The sequence below is a fragment of the Heptranchias perlo genome, chromosome 16, assembly GCF_035084215.1.
Source record: "Heptranchias perlo isolate sHepPer1 chromosome 16, sHepPer1.hap1, whole genome shotgun sequence".
NCBI lineage: Eukaryota > Metazoa > Chordata > Chondrichthyes > Hexanchiformes > Hexanchidae > Heptranchias > Heptranchias perlo.
In genome coordinates this window covers 25,689,011-25,711,168 of record NC_090340.1, presented here as the reverse complement: position 1 = coordinate 25,711,168, position 22,158 = coordinate 25,689,011, and the positions used below count along the sequence as shown (strand labels likewise).

Sequence of the window (22,158 nt, the reverse complement as noted above, 5' to 3'; positions counted from 1 at the left end):
GGACACTGGAAAATCTCCCTGCTCACCTTCGAATAGTGCCAAGGAACATCCATCCCAATCATAGGAACAGGCAGAAGGGGCCTTGGTTTAACAACTCATCCAGAGGACGGCACCTCTGAATGTAGTAGTGCATTGGAGTATCAGCTTAGATTCATGTGCTCAAGTCCTAGAGTAAGACTTGAACCCACCACCTTCTGACTCAGAAGTCAGGGTGCTAGGAACTGAAGCAAGTTCATAACAATAAAAAACATCTTTCTACTCTAATATCATTTTTTAAGAATTAAAGCCCAATAAACAGCAATTTAGCATTTTTAAAATGAAGCCTTCCTGTGTGCACAAACAATTAGAATTAATCGACCTATCTAAACAAAAAGAAAAATGAATGACAAGTTGTTTTTTTTATTATTCAATAGATCAAAAAGACCATCATTTCCACAAAAGCTACCCTTTCATGGAGGTACGGTACTCTCCTCTTCACCCTTCTCTGAATAAGTACTTCCTCCTCTTGCCCCTCACAGAGACACTCTTTCCCTTTATATACAGTACCAGTCTCTCCCTCCCCTTCACACTGGCACTCCCCCTCCCACCACAAATGCATTTACCCCTCCTCAGAGATATTCTCTGTCGTACCCCACTTCACAGATCCCTCCTTCAAAAAGGTACCTTTCACCTCTCACCTTTACAATACAGTGTTCCCCTTTATAGATCCACTCTTTCCCCCTTCATACGGTCATTCAGCCCTTTTCCACTCATGTAGGCACTCTTCCACTCCTTTAAATATCCAATTTCTTTCTCTTTACAAAGACATAGGGGGAAAAGTTCGATAGGGCCTATTATTGTGAGTAGGTAGTGCGATCCGCTGTTAACCCGTGCCCAATGGCCCCTGTGCAGGCAGGACGAGAACTTCGTCTGGCCTTAATACTCACCATCAATCAGTGTTGAAATCTCGGCCTTGCATGTTGATTCAATGCAATTCATGCTTTCCACCAGCAGGGGGAGCCCCAATTTCTTAAAGGGAGGATGACTCTTCAAATCTCTTAAAGGTAGCCGGTACCTGTTATTTGCTAAAAATAACAGTCTGCTGTCTGCACGGAGTCTGAACGGAGATCAGACATCGCACACATGAAACAGAGATGCAAGTCCCGACTCTATGTTTGCAACAAGGTTCTCTGCTGATGCACTAGAGACCTTGGTGCAAGAGGTGAACAGGGCTCCTGTATCCGCAGAGGGGCGGAGAGTGGGGGGGGGGGGGGGTGGTGTGCAAGAGGCCCTCCAGGCATATGGCCAAAAGGCAGTGGAAGGCAGCAGGGGACAAGGTCAATACCAGGAGCACAGCATCATGAACATGGATGCAGTGCAGGAAGAAGCTCAATGCTTTGACAAGAGTGGTCAAGGTGAGTGAGGTCAACTGTCAAGTGGCCTCTCCTACCAACTGCACCACTAGCCGCATCCACTGCTCCACGTACTACACTCCCCATCACCCACATACCAACAAACACTTTCCATCAGTACTCAATTCTTCCAATCAGATGCTTCATCTCACCCTTACCCATTACCACTGTTGCAAGCCGCCCACCCACAACTCACAGGCCACACACACTGGCAGCTATTCAACCATGACAGGCACATCACCCAGAAACACGTCCCTCTTTCTTGCAGAAGAAGATGGCGCATAACAAGAGGCAGCAAGTGGCAGTGGCATTTAGCACCTCGAGCCTGTTCCACCATTCAATGAGATCATGGTGGACCTGTGACCTAGCTCCATATACCCGTCTTAGCCCCATATCCCTTCATACCCTTGGTTCACAGAAATCTATCAATCTCAGATTTAGAATTCACAATTGAGATAGCATCAAATGCCATTTGCAGAAGAGCGTTCCAAACGTCTCCTACCCTTTGTGTTCCTAACTTCACTCCTGCATGTCCTGGCTCTAAATGTTAGGCTATGTCCCCGCGTCCTAGTATTCCAGTATAGGAGACCTCCAAAACCAGTTACAAATATATTGGCAGCCAGAAGCAATAATCCAGCCACTAACCTGTAAATCCTGCATGGTCGCTTTAAATAGTGCTGGTGGGGGTCCTCCAGGAATTCTAAGACGTGTTCAGATGGTCGTGGTTAAGACTGTGCATTGAGTTGAGTGTTAAGTGCCAAAGTGGTGTCTATCACTTTAAATCAGCATTGCACACTGATTGTTTCCATTTTCTCCTTACTTTACATGTTTCTGGCGTTCGGTTTTTGTGCATGCGCTAACTCCCATGCCAAGATGGCATCCAGCGCACATCACACTGGAGACATGTGTGCGCATCCAAGACGCCATCTTGCATGTTTGAGAGGCCGTGTAATGCCGTAACAACGGGCGCTAAATGGCCCAATTTAGCACCCAGAATCCCTTCACAAAGGCATTCTCTCTTTTCTCCACTTCACTTGGGCAGTCTCCCCCCAACACCCCCATATTCAGAGATACTCTCCAACATCTAGTCCATTTCCAGTTCACAATGGTACTCTTCCCCCCACAACTGTATCGCTGCCCCTGTTTACATATACACTTCTTCTATAACCTCTCCCACACCGTTCACAGAGACGCCCTCTCCATGCCTGATGCTTTTCTTACTGACGGCCCTAGCTTCAGCTTCAAGCTGACACTGTTGCTTCACCCTGGGAACAGACTCTGAGGTAGATTTTCCTTGTTAGCCTTGGGACATAAGAGCTTGATAGGGTGGAAACCCTTATTGCAAAATCAGGCATAAGCTGCTCACGATTTTCTGTCAGCAGAGATCCCCCAGCCAGGTCCCTTAGGTCAACAAATTAGTTGCTACAGTTTGTACATGTTTGGGTACAGTGCATATACCTGCATCCACTGGTGTTGGAAATTACCTAATACGCTGCCTTCACCAATATCCGCAAATGCATCAATAGAGGGGTCACTCTGTATGTCATTTCTTCGTAATTCAGCCATTCTAAGGTCACTCATTTTTTTCTGTTAATGAAATTACAATATTTGTTTCAGTCTCTGTACATTGTTACAGCTGTTTTGGTTCCTTGTTGTTTATCAGCATATTTCCTCAGGTAGTTTCCATTGCACAATATGCCTGATATTCCCTCACTGGGTTAAGAAATTGAGGCTTCTTTAATGCTATACAATACATCGATTTACAATTGAGCGAGTATTTCATGCGTGCTGGCATTTACGATCACTGAACTCCTCAAAGTTCAATTTGAAGTTCTCTATAAATTTCCACTTCAAATTTGTTACAGTAACATTTGCTAAAGAATATGGAGAAACAATGCAACGCACGTGGCTCTGAGAGAAAATGCCACAGTTTAAAAAGAAATCCAGTTTTACTCTGCATTGCCCAATTTCACTACATATGAATTAAAATGTCCATAATACATACTGTTGTCATCCTTTTCTTGCTCCACACAGATACTCCTTTGGAAACACTGATAATGCAGCCAGAGACTCTATTCAAAATACACTGGGTTTCTTCCAGGGTAGGACGCAGCACAATATTAGGAATGGCAAGGGAAATGTCAGCATGGAGAACTGATCTGAAGACTTGCTTCTGATAGTCAGCATCAGCATCTAAGATAAGAAAACTTGTCAAATCACAGCCCCACATACTTGCCTATGATTGTTACCATAGATTTGTTCAAGAGTATTTTGTGCAAGAATCAGAGCAAGGCCAGATAACTCAGTGCAATAAAACTGATAAAATCTTCATTGCATCTCTACTGAGAGACTCACTAATAGTTAATGTCCACATTATTATCCTAACTGCTCCATTATTCAATGCTTCATCGGAGTTCGAACAGTACCACGTGGAATTTGAATAATATGTCCTAGATGATTAAATTTCTTTCATAAATTGACTTTAAACATGTGTTGGGATTTGTTTTCCTTTATGAGAAAACACTGAGATGATAATAATGATGAATTCTCAAGTATAAAGGTCAATTTTTCTTTTAAATTAGTTCATGGGACGTGGGCGACACTGGCAAGGCCACACTTATTGCTCATCCCTAGTTGCCCTGAAAAGGTGGCGATGGGCCTTCTCCTTGAACTGCTTCAGTCCTTATGATCATAGAGCCATACAGTACAGAAGTTGGCCATTCAGCCCATCGCGCCTGTGCCGGTTCTTTGAAAGAACTTTCCAGTTAGACTCACTCCTCTGCTCTTTCCCCATAGCCCTGCAATTTTTTTTCCTTTTCAAATATATATCCAATTCCCTTTTGAAAGTTACTATTGAATCTGCTTCCATCACATCAGTAATGATGGTGTTCACATGATGGTGCTAGGTGGGGAATTCCAGGATATTGACCCAGCAACGATGAAGGAACGGTGATATACATGATGGTGTGTGACTTGGAGTGGAATTTGGAGGTGAATCTGGTCCCACGACATTGTCGCCCCTGTTCTTCTTACTTCTGGGGGAGGTCACAGGGCTAGGAGGTGCTGTCGAAGTAGGCTTGGTGAGTTGCTCTTGCAGCCATGCCTGAATCAAAGCTATGATGAGGTCAGAAGCCACGTGGTTCTGCCGGGACCTGAACTGAGCTTTGGCAAGTAGGTTATTGGTGAGTAGGTGTCATTTGATGATACTGTTGATGACTCTTTCCATCATTTTGCTGATGATTGGGAGGAGGCTGATAGGGTGGTAGTTGGCTGGGTTAGATTTGTCCTGATTTTTGTAACTGGGACACACCTGGGCAATTGTTGGGTAGATGCCAGTGACATAGCTGCACTGGAATAAATTGGAATAAATAGAAAGCTGTTTGCTTCACAGTTAATAAGAGTCAAATGGTTCTGCTATTTGTGTCAATGTCTCGGAAACTAAGATAGATCAAAATGCGTAACTTTAATACTGTTTGTTCTCCCTTATAAGCCTTTTACCAGAATCTTACCTTTCTGCACTTATACAAACCAGAAGTCAAGTTTTCTAACAGACTGCATAATGGCAATTCGGTGATTTCATTCAATATTTCTACATTTATAATGGTTCAGCCTCATCAAAGCAAATATGGTTCTGTTCTATGGGCTAGGGCAAAATAGGGAACTCTTACAATACCTTTGCAAATTGTTTAATTTGAATAATAACTTGTGCAAATATTGCTCAATTACTTAAATACCTCCCACAATCCAAACGCTGACTTTATACTGCTAAAAATAATCCCATCTTAGTTATTGTGTTCACAGAATTCAGCCTACTAGATCGTGCCTGGATCGTTAACAGGTAAGGGAGTAAGATCAAACAGTATAGGTACAAGCGAACTAAGATATACTGTCATTTGTGATTAGAGATTTTAGTTATAATTACCACATCATTCCTTTAAAAGTCAACAAACAGAATCACTCAGTGCTATTTTCCTTGCTAGGAAGACATGGCTGGGCTGCAGACTTGTTCATGACCTCAGTCAGTACAGCTGAGCAATTGGTTGTTAATAGGTGCACTTCTGAGAGGAGACAAGTGAAAATGAACTTGGCAGATCTTCTCCACCTCCACCCCTCACCAAATTAGAGTGCACAACCACCATGAGGTGCTCCATCCAGTAGGCAAGCTGGGTGCCAGCAAAACTCGCACAATCAAGACAGACGAGTGATTGATCATCAAGGATGGACTCAAACCAACCGACATGAGTTTTATTGGCATTCAGATCTAACATTTCCTTCAACTACTTTCAATATTCAGTCCCATCTATAATTTCCAACAGTTTTGAACATGCTGCTTTTAATGTCACTCTTTCCAATTTACTAATTCAAGGTTCAATATTCTACTGTTTGAATTAAAGAGTGTTTAAGTGACCAAATCATTCATGTAAAAGTATTTAATTCTACATCATAAGCTGAGAAGAAAAATGTGTTTAGACATTAACAAGCAAAATCTATGAACCTCAGAATCGTACCCTGATAATGGACCGTGGGTGAAGTCTGCATACGTTTTCTCAGCGTTTCAAGAGCATTGCGGATGACCTTAATGAGCGCTTCTATATTTTGGTGGCTGAAGTGATTGAGCAGTTCCCTTGCCTCTTGCTTCAGAAATGTGGGGTCTTTTAATCTCTTTCCTGAAGAGGTTGAATGAGCATCCACTGCGGACTGCACAGATACTTTAGTTTCCTTATTTCCTGTCAAGAAAAATAAAATGTAAATGCATCTAGCCAAATTGATACAAATCTTCTATTCTCTCTCTCTACATCCAGCACCCCCATTCAAAATGTAGATAATTTTGGTGTCAGCTCTGCCTGTCAATGATGCCACAATATACTAATTCACGGTACTTATAGTATGCAGGTTTACACACAGGATTCCATGTATGATGAGCTCTAAATCTCATATAGGCTGTCAGAGGGAAGATGCGAATCGTAACATTGCACTTTCCCACAAAGAGAAATCCAAGGGACAGTGAACCAAAGCCTATCTTATTGTCCTCCAAGTACTTTGGTCATTGGTTAGGAGTAGACCATTTGACTTCAGGTATACAATGTAACCCAAACAGAAGAACCACTTACAAACAAAATGCAATTTGCTCATTAAAAATATTGTAGAAAATTTCTGAAGAATTCATGACTTAGAAATTCGGCCGCGCAGCTCCCAAATCTGGTTGCGATTGGATTCCTAGGCCCATATGTCCTTACAATATAATGATGCATATGGTCCTTGAAGCAAATGATATAAAATGGTCCTCAATGTCCTTCCTGACATTCAGTGGTTTAAAATATCAAATGACATCACTAACATTTTTACATAATTGGGGGTAGGACCAGTAATCAATTAAGTTTTTTCTTTTCTTTTGAATCTACCCATGCCAATATAATTACTTGCATTGTTGTAAGTTCCCAGCAAAATCAAAAGTGTCAAGAGTGGTTTTATTAAGTGTTTGGCAATTATGCCAAAATCATACAGTTAAAGTTAAGCTTAAGGGAGTTGGTAACATTCTACAAGAGTAATCACTTGGGAAATGTGGAAGCATTTCAAATCTGCTCAACTCCCAAAGCCAAAGCATACTACCCAATGATGTCACTTCCATTAAAGCATATTTTGTGTCAGGTGTATCCAAAGACTTTGTATTAGGTCCAATCTCCTGTAGTGGTATTCCAGTATTCCCTGCTATACATCCTTCATAGTGAGATGGGGAAAACATTGTCAGGTGACTATATTTCACCAACTTTTGATCTTTGCGAGGTATGGCTGACACTGTAACTTCGGTTTTATGTTAATAATCTGATTTGATTAACAATATATCTCAGTGACACAACAACATTAATCCTTATTAAGACAATATGTATGAGGCTCCTTCCAGTTTTCTTATACCTTCTATGTCATCATTTTCATCATCTGAATCCACATCAAGCAGCATGTTAATGAGTTCATTGGTTGCTACTTCCACCAGCATACTCTTACATTGCAGTGACTGAGCTCCTTTAGCGCACATATCCTATCAGAAAATGGATGTTACTTGAAAATTAAAGTTGCCCAATTTTTTCTAAAATATATGTTTTACAATATATGTGGATACGAAGAAGACAAATATGTCAATATAAACTGAAAGAAAACAAAGAAAAGCTCATTTCCATACCTCTGAATCAACAAAACACTGTACCTATATGATATTTAATTGATCACTCTAATCTTCTCAACAGAGACCTGAACGCTCCGTTTCTTTAACTCTAGCTTCATGTGCATCCCCACTCCCTGCACCCACCATTAGCAGTCGAGCTTTCATCCGTCTAGAATTCCCTCCTTAAACCTCTGTCTCTCCACCTCCCTCGCCTCCTCAAAATCCACCTCTTTGACAAAGTTTTTGGTTACCCCTCCTGATATCTCCTTCTTTGGCTCACCATCCATTTTTGTCTGATTCCGCTTACATGAAGTGGCTTGGGATTTTTTTAAATGTTAAACCCACTATATAAGTGCATGTTATTGTTGACAATTGACTTGTATTTATATAGTGCCTGATCACAACTCTCAGAAATGTCTTAAATTTTCACATATCATACATTACTTAGACATGCAGTGACTGCTTCTATGTAAGTAAACAAAGCAGCCATTTTTTGAACAATGAGATCCCGTAAATAGTACCAACCGATGCTTAACCTTTTTTTCATGATGTTGTTTGAGGGAGGAACATTGGCCAGGACATCAGGAAATTCTCTGCTCTTCTTTCAATAGTGCCATAGGATTTTTAATGTCCATCTATACCACAGGAACAAGCAGAGTGGGGGGTGGGGGGGGGGGTGCTTTGATTCAACATCTCATTTGAAGTATGGCACCTCCCTCAGTACTACCCTGGAGTGTCAGTCTAGGTTATGTGCTCAAGTCCTGAATTGGGACTTGAACCCACAAACTTCTGATTGTGAACAACTGACCCAAGCTGACAATTGACATTGTACCCATTCCCTCACCTCATTGAGCACAAGATAACCTTACTACTCACCTAGGAGAGAGTAGCCCACACATTACTGGGACCTCAAATCTCACCATTTTGCTTACTTTCGTTTTAAATTTCTAGTGCGATCTTCTCAAAAAATGTATTTTAAATCATGGCAGCCCTTCTATTTATAAATACTCCTAAAACTGTGGCCTGACTATATCTATAATTGGTTTTATACTTGCTGGATGACCAGTCTACATGTGTGGCCCCATTGCAAGGTTCAAATAGTATTACTGTGTGTTACTGGCAAGAAATGCACTTAGAAAAGTACCCAGGAAATCAAGCTTGGGAGGGCAGGAAGAAACAATCCAATGTTTGAGTGAGTCAAAGTCAAAGTTTAAAATTAAATACAAGAACTTCAGGGCTCCAACACCAACATCATAAACCACATGAGCAAAGCTCTGCTACTTTGTGTCAATAGCTACTATATAGTTACAAAAAAACATACATAGGGTCTGACCCTTTTGAACATAGAAGGGATAGAAATAGTGTTAAGTAACTGGGAGCCCCATCATTTTACCCACGTCACCTAATTTTATTTCTGTTCTCGCTCCCACCATTTTTGGTTTTTGTAAAATAGTATGAAATTCGGATGTATTTGATGTCACTGTACAGTGCCATTCAAGTAAACCAAGACATCTCTTTGTGCCAGTATTGAGGAATAGAATATTGTTACCCCTCACACTAAGTATTTGCATTCAGCTCTCCCAGATTAGGAGCACATTCAGTTCAGAGTTCCCTTTAGTATATTAAAGCTCAAAAAAATAATTTTTAAAAATTCTATTCAGTCTGACATTATCCTTTTGACTACTGCAGGGATGTTTCTATGGGCTAGATTTTCTGCTCATTGGCTATGAATGGGCAGCAAATCTAGTGTGCATTTTTGACATTTCGAACATTCTAGTTCTATCAGGATAGTGAATAAAAAATAAATTGGGGTCCAGTAGATCAATTTAAACTGGGCTAGAAATCATTATGGAATACACAATGATTCGCTTTCACTTCTGGGCTCTGTTTAAAAAGGCCCTGGGTATACAACACACCGTTGTACCTGTGTGCGGCTTAAAAACTCCTCACATGTCCATGGCTTTTCCTCAGGAAATTCACAAAGTGATGTGGTACTCATATCCTGCAGGATCCGGTCTATACGATATTCAACAAGGTCATTTAGTCTGTGAACCAGCAAATCAATTTCTCCTATGGGGCAAAAACATTGGAAAATCTATAATCATAAACTTGATAAGAAAAAGAGGAAGGGGAAGGGGACAATTCCCAGGTCAAGTGGGCTTTATGAAATATCCCTCTCGTCTTATTGCTGGAACATATAAAAGTTTCTGTGGAATATATTTATCTTTCCTCATAATTGCTCTTATTTTTGCTTTTATGCTGTGCTAACATTTCAAAACCAATTGGTGTTCGAAAATTCTAGTTACCCGCTTGCACACAATGAGACTTTGTCTTTATAAATATATTGTATAATATTAAATACAATGAGACACTCAATTGAAAAACTCTGTCGGGTATCTTATCTCCAACATTTATCAAACATCTTGGGGGTAATTTTGACTTTGGATGATAGTGTAAAATGAGCAATATCGACTCGACCACCCGTTAAATACCTTTCCCGACCTTCGTTTCCATTGACCTCAAAGTGTCTGAGCCAACATTGCGCATCTTACACTATCATTCAAAGTCAAAATTACCCCCCTTGTGTCCAATGTGATGTGACTGGTATTGGTTGGAATAGAATTAATTACCTAATTTTGTATACACCTTATTGAGGAACTGGTCATTGTTTAATGATGTCCAGTTTAGTGTTGTAAGACCTGGCCGAAAGGCTTCATCAATCTTGTGCAAATGAGGTGCAATAAGGGTCTCATAAACCGGCTTAATTCTTGCACGTACTCTGGTGTTCTCTTCCAGTAACAGCTGGAAATAAGCACAAAGAATATTAGGATCCTCAATTCACCATTTAATTTTAATAGAAGGATAAAATCATTGGGGTTGAAATTCCTGATATGCTCTCAGTAGGCTAAGGTCTTTTGGGGGCACTAATTGGTAAAATGACCCCTTATAAGTAATTGATGCCAGGAGCAATTAAAGGCAGTAAATTCACTGACAGGTTTCAGTAACGTCATAAACCTGATGAATGAAGTTGGAATAGTTTCGAACTGTCAGACAAACAAGATAAGATCACAGTCTTGAAATCACTCCTGTGTGTCACTATGTATGGATTGATCTATTTTTGTGCTCGTCAAGGTGTGGGACGTTAGTGCTGAAGAATGGAATATTTTGTCTGCTGTTTTTATCCAGTGCCACCATTAGGGTCTCACAGCTCAGGTACGGTATATCGAGACGCAGGTTAGAAGTCCCTGTACTTTGTCCAAACAATGCACCAAACTCCAACTTCAAAAGAGCACTCCCAGCTGTGTCAGTTTGGATTTTTCGATATCCCACTGCAACTAACATCATAACGTCTCCAAATAAGATTACCAGTCAGTCCACCATTTTAACAGAGATGTTAACCTGTTTATTTTAAATGGATTAACGCCTTCATTAAATTAGCAAAGGAATTTGTTACAAAGGCATGAAGTGTCTGTAAAAATATTACACAATGTCATTACCAGCCTATGAACATTGAAAAGTGGTACTCTTGTGCACATTCTAACATATGCAAACATGTGTATTTTTTAATGTCCCTCGCATGTAAATGTATTAAGTAAATGATGCATGTGTTTGAGATGTAGGCTTTTATTTCGTGCAAAAAAACAAAATAACTTTATGATCAACCATTGGGAACCTGGGGTTTTGCTTTAAGACAAATTGTCTTTTTTAATCTTACTTAAATGATTTTGCCTGCTGTATAAGGTACTTACTGCAGATAGAACTTTGCTTTGTGAGTAAAACAGATACTACGGGGTAAATTTTGACTCCAAGAACAGGTGGGTTGGGGGCGGGTGGGAAGGTAAAAATCGTAAAAAAGTAAAACCCGACCCCAACCCGCCCACTTCCAGTTTTAACGGAAGCGGGTCGAGAGGCCAGCGACCAATCCGGTCTCAGGAGGCGGGTCGGTCAGTGAATTCGTTTAAGGAGGCTGCTGGCCTCCATTTTCACAGGTTTTTTATTTTTAACTCCTGAGGACTGTGATTCCCGGGCCTCTGCTTCAGACAAGAGGGGGCGAGAAGGCCCAGATCAACAGTTAAGTGTCTTTATTGCACTGCTTTTGGGCCAGGAGGAGCAGGAGTGTTTCCTCCAGGCCCAGCAAGCCTACCTGCCGCGATCCCACACAGTAATCGGCCGACCCCCCTCCCCTGTCTGACCTCCCCCCCGACAATCTCCGAACCCCCCCACAATCTCCGACCCCCCCATAATCACCGACCCCGCTCCACAATCTCCGACCCCCACCGCGGTCTCCGACACTCCCCAGAATCTCCGACCCCCCGGATGACTGATACCCTGATGACCCCCCCAATGACCACAGACCCCGATGACTCCCCCGATGACCCCCAACCCCTACCCCCCGATGTCCGATCCCCCCCCCAATGACAGACACCCCCCCCCCCCCGCCAATGACTCCCAACCCCCCTCGATGTCCGACCTCCCCCCCCCCCACCACCACCACCACCACCGATGACTGTTTTCACTGGACTAAGTATCCACTTTTTGCACTGTTTGAACACGTTCGAAGAGATTCGGGTTTTTTTTGTGTGTAGTGACATCCCCTCCCCCGAATCTTTGTACTAACCTCCACAGAGTCTAAGAAATAGGAGCAAGAGTAGGCCATACAGCCCCTCGAGCCTGCTCTGCCATTCGATTAGATCATGGCTGATCTTCTATCTCAACTCCACTTTCCTGCCCAATCCCCATATCCCTTGTTTCCCTTATTGTCCAAACAGCAATCAATCTCAGTCTTGAATATACTCAACGGCTGAGCATCCACAGCCCTCTGGGGGTAGAGAATTCCAAAGACTCACAGCCCTCTGCATTGCACTCACTCTTTTATGTTTTGACTGTGCACAAGGTAAAGTCCAACAATCAGCGAAGACCTAAAACAACACTTGTGAAACCAGTTGCCTTGTTTACGTTCTTGTCCATAACAATTACATGGTAGAAACCAGAGAGACGGCCTGGAGTATATTGAGATATTTCTCCCAAGTCTTTTTTTTATTAAAACATATATTAAGAGGATTTGATTGTCATTTCTTTGAGCCAGAACTTGAGTATATCGAGGGGAAAGTATGCTTATGTAGTTGTTAGATGCCAGCATTGTATTGTGCTTCTTTTTATGGGCCAGATGCAACTCACTGAATTCTGTTTTTATGTAAGGAATTTCCCCCTATAAACACGCACTCGCAATTAGAGTATTGCGAGTGTGTAATCATTCTGTTCTCACATTTCACTTCTCTTTGGTACTTCTTTACCAGGAGATTGAAAACAATTGCTAGTAAATCCCACCTGGAACACATTAAGCGCATTATTACAGAATTTTACTTCTCATTAAACCAACTCAAAGTAAGAATTCGTTCACAGATGCTACAGTTAAATGGTTCAGAAGAGAAAGTGGGGTTGGGATGTGATGTGGATGCTCTGGAGGATTGTTTTTTCCATACTGTACATGTTACATGGTGGGGGGGGGGGTAAAGTTGTTCTGAGAACATCAACTCAAGGGGCCGTATGCTGAAGAACATTATTTGGGTTTATTCACCTAACAACATGGACTTTGTCTAATGGAGATGTGCTAACATAGGTGGAGGTGAAGAGGGGGAAAATAGCAGCAAATGCTGGAAAAATCAGAAATAAAAAGAAAACGCAAGAGATACACAGCATGCATCAATGCAGAGGGATGACAGGTTAACGTTTCGGCCAGAGACCCTCTCATCAGAACTGGAAGAAAGGTCTACACCCGAAACATTAACCCATCTTCGCACGCAGACCCGCCATGCGCTTCCAGCATTTACTGGGGGACTGGAAGGAAAGATTTTTCTCTGTGCCCTAGGCGTAGGGGGAGCGGTGAAGCTGTGCTTTATAAATGTATTTATAATTTCGATACAGCCACGGAGGAAATCTTTGCCCAGATTGCAAATGCTGGAAATCTAAAATAAAAGAGGGGAAATCGTTGAAAAGCAAAACTGAAAATATTTGTCCTCCGCTGTTAAAAATAATAACTTTAAAAAGCTAAAACAATTTTATTAAGAAAATTCTATATGGATCCGCTCTTTAAAAATACTTGGTAGGAGAGATCAACCCTCTCCGAAGTCAAAATGTCATTTTTTGCATTATATTAAAATATTTTCAGCGTCATTCTGTAGTTGTCCTACTGCTGGGAACCGGGCCGTCTGATTAATGGGCAAACTAGTTGGAAACTGCTATTTTTTAAACACTAAAAGCAAGTGAACATGCCGATATTTGTAAGTGCTGCATGTACTACAGTGAAAGTTAAAGGCAGAATGACCTTGTAAATAACCTTCTAGTTATCGTTCACAGGGTTTGTATCACACTCTCCTTCCTTGATATCAGCATAAAACAAAAATGCAGCAAACGTGAAACGATACAGATTAGAGCAAAAAGCTACCTTGAAAGGGAGAGGGAAAAGCATGATTTAAGCTCTCGGGTGGATTGGCAGATTTATCACCAGCACGAAGCAAAACAAACAGCTCCATTACCTGAAGCCTCGCTGGGATGTCTATTTGTGTTCCACCCACTTTGCTTTTTACGGCAGGGACAAATAAATCAGATTTGCTCCATTGTCATGTGGCCCAGAAACAGGCAGGAGGTGTCACATGGCCGTAAGGTAAATCCCACCAGTCAGTGTATGCATGATAGAGAAATACTGTACAGCACCTACAACCGACAGACAGCAACCGTACTTGTAATCCACTATGGCCACCAGAAGTTATCGAGTGACGTCATTAGGAACACCCTATGGCGCCTTTAACATAGTAAAACATCCCAAGGCACTTTACAGGAGTATTATCAAACTAAATTTGACACCGAGCCACACATGGAGATATTGGGACAGGTGACCAAAAGCTTGGTCAAAGAGGTAGGTTTTAAGGTGCGCCTTAAAGGAGGAGAGAGATGTAGAGAGGCAGAGAGATTTAGGGAGGGAATTCCAGAGCTTAGGGCCTAGGCAGTGGATGGCATGGCCACCAATGGCGGAGCGATTAAAATCGGGGATGCGCAAGAGGCCAGAATTGGAGCAGTGGGCTGGAGGATGTTTCAGAGATAGAGAGGGGCGAGGCCATGGAGGGGTTTGAAAACAAGGCTGAGAATTTTAAAATCAAGATATTGCCAGACCAAGAGCCAATGTAGGTCCGTGAGCACAGGGGTGATGGGCGAACAGAACTTGGCGCGAGTTAGGATACAGGCAGCAGAGTTTTAGATGAGTTCAAGTTTATGGAGGGTGAAAGATGGGAGGCCAGCCAGGAGAGCATTGGAATAGTCAAGTCTAGAGATAACAAAGGCATGGATGAGGGTTTCAGCAGCAGATGAGCTGAGGCAGGGGCAGAGATGGGTGATGTTATGGAGGTGGAAGTTGGCGGTCTGGTGATGGAGCGGATATGTGGTCGGAAGCTCATCTCAGGGTCGCCAATGTTGCGAGCAGAATGGTTCAGCCTCAGACAGCGGCCAGGGAGAGGGATGGAGTCGGTGGCTAGGGAACAGAGTTTGTGGCGAGGACCGAAGACAATGGCTTCGGTCTTCCCAATATTTAGTTGGAGGACACCTACTGCTCTCACTGGATACCTGTCTAGGGAAGTACTGTGGATTCCTGCCATTTGAAGTGCTCCACTATACTGGTGTCAGATCCAGACAGCCAGTCTTACCAACTGCATCCAATTATTGAACAATATATGGGTAGAAAAAGTTACATTTGTAACACCTATGATCATAGCCTTCCCTTTCCTGTTCTACACTGTTTTCTGTGGTTTTCTTCTAGACTCCTTACAAATGACCATTGAATTTGGGGCAGGGTAGAGAATTGATTGTCGATGGACATATACTTAAGGGATCCGAACCAAATTCTATCTCTGAACAATTAGAGCAGCTAACTTTATTTTCAAGATTTGAGCTGTGTGTTGTGCCAAATTTCTGATAGTTGTTCTCGTGAACCGGGAATATTCAGGTCCTGGGATCTCTTCAAGACGTGAAGTTCACTTTTGTACCATTAAATGCTGATGGTGGCAGTGCCACAGTGTGCACATAACAGCACATTATCGAAGTAAAACTGCTGGAACAGATACTCGTTAGTCTGACAAATGAAGTAGTTCAGGGGCACAGGTAGCTAATTACTTATCATAAAGACTGAAAAGGCTGGAAATGTACAGCAAATCAATCAGCATCTGAAAAAGAAAGATAAAATTCCAGGTGCAACCCTTCATCAGAAGTGGTTGAGTTATACCCAACTCGTTAATCTGTCTTTCTGGACATTTGCAGTTTTTATTACAGATTTCCAGCATTTGCAGTTTTCATCCCTGCTCAATACTTGTACTTAAGTTAACAAGAGCCATCCCAAGGCAGCAATAGATCAAGGGGGGGTCCAGTCAACTGGATCAAGGACTCGAAATTCAAACTTTGGAGTTGGTTTCCTTCACATTGCATGTGAAAACTGCACAATTTGAGGTTTTCTTTGAACTACAACAGACATATTTTAACAACGTGAAGATAAATTAAAGCAGCACCTGGATTCATTTGAACAAGGTAAATTCAGAGGAGAATCTTTCCACACTAGACATGCATGATATTTTCTTTAAGCATCATGACACTGATGATGGTATCTGCTGGAACAATTTGGACAATAGGCTTGCACGATAATGTTCATCTATATACATTGCTGTATCTCATAGAGTGCAAAGAGAAGTGTAATCTACATATTAACACTGTGCCACCTCAGAGGTAGCCATTAATACCTGCAGCTTATTGTACATCTTTTTCAACATATCTCGTTTTTGTAGTAGTGCTTTTGCAGTCTGGGAGATCTCCAAACCCATTCGAGCCATGCACTCTGCCTCTCTTATCAAGACTGTAAGGCAAGGGTCAAAATTCACAAACATCTCTCCAGTGTCTGGATGCTTCACCAGTAAAGTTGCCTGGAGACCAAACTGGACTGTCGCCGTCTGAAACAGAATTGTGAAAAAAAATGTAAAAATATATATGTGTACATGTATGCGCATATTTAATTCTGATTCAACTCACCAGGTAGATCTTCTTTGGCTCAGGAATAAATCAAACTAATGCAACTATAGCTCACCTTTGCAAACCAGATCTTTAACGGCAACACTAAGAAATCGGCCTGCCTAATAGCACAGACTGAAGACAAATGGATAATACATAGTATTAGAGTCTGGGTTGAGTATAGGGAATCATTTTCCGACTTTGCTCTGCCAAGGAAGAGCCTCACCCATTGACAGCACAAAGTTGGAAAATTACCTTATGTGATAAACAAGATATTGGAGTGGAGTTTAAAAAAAAATAAGGTCTTTTTGTTTCCCTCTTCCCACATACACATATCATTCCAGGAAAGGACCTGTTTCCATGTTCCAGGAGTTTGCACTGCTGCTTGCAGAGGATGTGGATGATAAATCTGGGTGCCTTGCCCAATGATTTTCCCTGATGGCACAATTGGGGTCAAGAACTCAATGCCAGCAAAGCAAAAAAAAAAGAACACATTTAAGAGTCTGGGCAAAGAGCGGCCACTATTTCAGCAATGTTAACACACAATATTAATACTTTGAGTATAGAAGATTCACCCCTGAGTATAGAAGATTCAGGGGTGATCAGATCAAGATGTTTAAAATGCTGAAAAGATTCAATAGGGTAGATAGATACAGAGAAACTATTTCTTGTGGGGGAATCAAAATCAAATGGATATGATGTTAAAATTAGAGCTAGGCCATTTTGGAGGGAAATCGGGAAGCACTTATTCACATAAAGAGTAGCAAAAATCTGGAATTCTCCCCCCAAAAAGGCTGTGGATGCTGGGACAAATGGAGCTTTCAAGACTGAGATTTTTGTTAGGTAAGGATATCAAGGAGTATGGAGCTAAGGTGGGTAAATGGAGATAAGGTACAGATTAGCCAAGATAAATTGAATGGTAGAGCAGTCTCGAGGGGCTGAATGGCATTCTCCTGTTCCTATGTTCCTAATACAACTTAGCACACACTTAGCATGTGCACTAATTCGACTGCAGAGTCATTTTATTCCCATGTTCTCCATGGGGTAAATTTTGCAATTTAGCACTCTTGGCCAAAACTTCACACAACGGAAGTGCATATCGGGAATTCTGGCGCAGACCCCAACGTGCTGAATTTGTGACCCACACAATTTTCCATCCAACAAAATGAATGTGGACTCTGACTTCCATGGCCAAATTCCCACTAAATGCTCCCACTACGTGAAGTTCTGCACAGGGAGTAATGAATCTACACCTAAATTGCCTACAGCAGTGGCTTAAATAAGTCTCAATCTGATGGCTAAGATTTAATAATATCTCTCTTGGATATTATTACCTAGTGTGACCAGGTGGATTGTATTATAAACAATTAACAAATGATCTCAAAGTAGCCAGAAACCTGAAAATATTTCTGGAATACTGCATGGTTAATGCAGCAAATATGGTTGTACACACACTGCCAAGCAGCCCCATGTTGCTTTAAAGCTCTCAGATGTGTGATTTGTAATCATTCAATAGGTAAGTCTGTAAGCAAATGCAAGTCTGAAGAGGATATGCATGGCCAAGGAGACTGTGTTCAGTACATGTTACAAGAGTCTACCTGCTGCATCCAGGCTCTGTGATAAAGCACTTCATACTCCAATAAAACTCTGGCTACTTTGTTATAGCTGCGTACGATCCTCTTTGCACCCTCGCTCTGCAGGACACTGGGCCTCTGCTCAAACAACGACATGGGCTCCTGGATGCGTCTGAAGAGCTGCCTAGCCCAAATGATTTTTCCAGCCACTGGAGGAAAGTCACGTGGTATTGGAGGGTCAGTCTTCTGTTTCATGTAAATCTGGGACACCAGGTCGATATCATTACCGTAGCTGTGGAGAATTTTCTGAAATTGTTTATCAATTCTCAGATCTGGTATTCTGAGCCTGAAAGACACATCAGTGATGGTTACATGTTTGGATAAAACTTATCACAACATCAATCGTAACTGAATGGGTTCAATTAAAGCACAGCCTTTACCTTAAGTTGGTTATGGCTCAAACCCCCAGTGTAATAATCACTGCAGATTCTAATGTTTGATAGATACAACTTGCAAAAGATTTTGTCTAAAAAAGAAAGCTGTAAGCAAGAGAGGCTTTGCCAGTGCAAACTGGAGCAAATAGTGTCATAGATTGAGAGGGCTGCAATTTTGGAATCAAGACGCTGGGAAGCTAGGCTATTCCAGCATGGATTTAGTGCAGCACCACTTCTAAGTCAGTGATTGTGAAATTCCCGATAATATGGATCCTGTGGCTGAAAAGTGCTGAAAGCAGATTCCCGCAGTACCTCAGTTTAGAAAGCCTTTTGTGAACCAAAAATGGAGTCTACAGCACCTGTAAAGAAACACGGAAGGCTACAGATTCTTCAAAGCCACCTGTACATGCATATAGACACATTCGGACTTACTTCTCAAACTTCACCAAAAGTGACAAGGCCTTCTGAGTGCTTGAGATGCTGTCAAAAGTGATGCCCATGAACTGTTTGATTTCACCCTGTCAATTTAAATTAAAAATTGTAAATGTAATATACACCCACTTTTTATCCTTTGTATTTTTATTCTATTTCCTTCGGGCGCCCAACTTCCCACCTCATTTACTTTCCCAGACAAGAGGCACCAAACGACCCGTTCCCAGCCTTCTGCCAATGCCACTCTGTTACATTTACCTCACCACCTCCTGGGCCCTCCCTGATGGTGGCTGATTCTGGGGACTGACCACATGGGTTTTCTGTTCAATCCCTGGACATGCTGAAATTACCTAGATTTTTGGGTGACTGTAGGCACATTCTGGGTCATAGGGTGAGAGGGCCCATCTATGGGAGTGATCTGAGATGCTGAACCCAAGGAAACTATTTTGAGTAAAAATCCAAAAACGTAACATGGAAATGATCACACATCAACATGCACACATTGGTGTCTGCACAAAGAGTTAGTGTCAGCAGTGTTAGGGGATTGAAGCCATCATATGAATGCCACAGAATTTGTTTTGTATGATGATGCATGGGGTTATCACACCGTCGTTTCATTTCTGGGACTGGGATTCAGCCATGGTGCAGATTGATGGGATGCAAGTCTTCTCTCTCTGATGGCTGTAAAGTTCCCAGGAGAGATGGTCCTTGGTCTGCTGCCAGGTGCACAGAATCACCTGGGTGCAGAAAATACGAGAAAATCGGGCTGGTCAGAGTGCAGGCCTGTAAAGGAATTACTCAATTCTTCTTTTGCATTTTCTGGTATTTGCTGCACCCAGACGATCCAGTGCACCCGGGCAAAGACCCAGGAATATCTCCCCTTCCTAGGTTAACTGTGTGTGGGTGGCCTTCAGCCCACTTCCTAGCGGTTGAAAACCCACAGCGGAAAGATTATCCCAAACTGACCCCTGTTTGAAAATCTTACTGGTAGGTGTGGAAATAGGAATGTCACACCGATGCAGGAAGGGGTGGTCTTCAGAGGCTGGTCTTGAGGCTGGGTATTATGGAAGAGTGCAAGGAACTTTATTCTTCGGGTGACTGTTCAAGTGCAAGTGCTGGAACGGAAAGTGTTCTATTCACCAGCTCCAAAAAAAATCAAATGTACAAAAAAAAACTGATACTCTGAAGTGATAATCTCATTTCAGGGTTCAGATGATGGTTTATGAACCTCTTGATCAGATTACTGCCTTGTAATCTCTCCCATCTATTGACTGTTATCTATATAATCCCAATTTCCATGCTTTCAGCCCAGCCATCTCAATGCCACAATTATTTTTGAGGGCAAATTTTCCAACACAGATTTAATTAATTACCAATTCTGTGGGTGGTTTGAAATCCATAGCTTCAGAGGAAATCTAAATCTCTAACTGCGTAATCTTTGTTAATAAATGCAGGAACTGTTTAAACTCTGAACATTTCCCATGGTTTTCCTACTGACAAACAGGCCTCCAAACAATTGTTTTAAATTGATTACCAGTACTACTAGACACAATTGAAAGCTATATTAACGAGTTTGAGGTCGATGTTACATGTTGCTATTTTTAATAGGAAACTGCTGCTACACCCATTGTTTTAACCCCTGTCGAATTGCTCAACATTTGCAATGTTAATCATTTTCCGCTTAATTTTAAATTGCAATTTTCTGCAGCGTGCAAAGACACTTTTACAAAAGTAAAAGTCAGTGTCAGTATCAATAGCCTTTCCGACTTCTGGCACTAAATGTCAGGATGATGCAGTGGTAAGTCAGGTACACAAAGGGTTAGAAGCAGAGTAAAACTCTTTCTTCACTGCACAACTTCAAAATGAATCTTAATGCATCAGTGTGATATTTTAATTTTGAACACAGGCCACCCTTATACAGCCTGTCTGAGTAGCACTAACAATTAGGATATTAAGGATAGTTTTGTGCTATATGCTTGGTCCTATAGAAAACTCTTTCAAACATCAGGAAGAAGAGATTTTCATCTCATTAATCTGGGCTAATTTCATTCAAAATTTGATCCAAGATGTAAAAGGGGTATTATCCAACCCAGTCCTGTGATCACTTTTATTACGTGCATTGACTTTCAAATAAAGCCAAATATTACAAAGCTCAGATTCATCCATTCCAGATCTTTAAATGAATACAAACGTGCAAGTCACTGATCTGTGCAGTAAAATTCTTATAATCCACATCAAAATCTGTCTTTTTGTGATCCAGTATGTTATGATCTTGCTTTTTCATTCCAGATGCAATAACCTGCAATATAAGGAAGACAGAAAATGAACTGGACTATCAAAAATATCTATGCTCAATCAGAACATAAATCTAGTGTATCCAACTTACTCTCAGCACATCGCCTTACAAAAAAAAGGTGCAAAAAGTTTCAAGTGTTACAGGGGCTGACCCTCATCTAATTCACGATACACATCGACATCTAAGGTTCCCACGACATACTATTGTGAAAACCAAATAGGCACATTATGGTGAGCACCACTTCCCATTCCTCTTCAGAAATATTTGAAATGTATTTATGTCACAAGGTGGTGATAAACAGAAATTAGCCATGGATTTATAAACCCAGATGAACAGCAATTTAAGGTAAAATAAAAATTCCTTTGAGAAGTGCTTTGCTTTGACACAAAGGATTATATTTCTGACCTGGAATTTGCTTGCCATCTGTTCAGACCCTTCAATAGTGGATTCCTCCAGGCTGGAATATATATTAATAGTGTCAAACATCTCAATGATCTTTTTAAGTCGTCTCTCAAATGTGTCAAACTTCCCAAAGATGTATATTTCACTAAAATCAAAGGGCTTTTCCTTCGGATTCTCCTTCATCTTTTGCTTGGTAACACTATAACAAGACTGGTATTCCTAATATTGTAAGAAAAAGGACAGTCAGTTTATATTAACATCTCAAACTTTATAGTTACACAGTGGAATCCACTTTCAATGAAACCCTAGATTAAATATGTCCCAGTGCTTCACCTCTCAACTATCCTGTTTTAATTGAGACATGCTGACATTAAGCAATGCCACTGATGAGCATCACACACAAGATTTCCAGAACAGGATAATC

The 22,158-nt window shown here is 41.5% G+C and overlaps 1 long non-coding RNA gene across 1 annotated transcript; it reads right to left on the bottom strand.

Annotated features, from left to right (window-relative positions):
* Positions 1-7,339: 7,339 nt before the first annotated feature.
* On the bottom strand, positions 7,340-10,226 carry LOC137333617 (uncharacterized). The gene is made up of 3 exons (XR_010965940.1): positions 10,182-10,226; positions 9,476-9,621; positions 7,340-7,428 (listed from the first exon to the last, which is right to left on the bottom strand). It is a non-coding gene; the product is annotated as an uncharacterized lncRNA (long non-coding RNA).
* Positions 10,227-22,158: the final 11,932 nt, after the last annotated feature.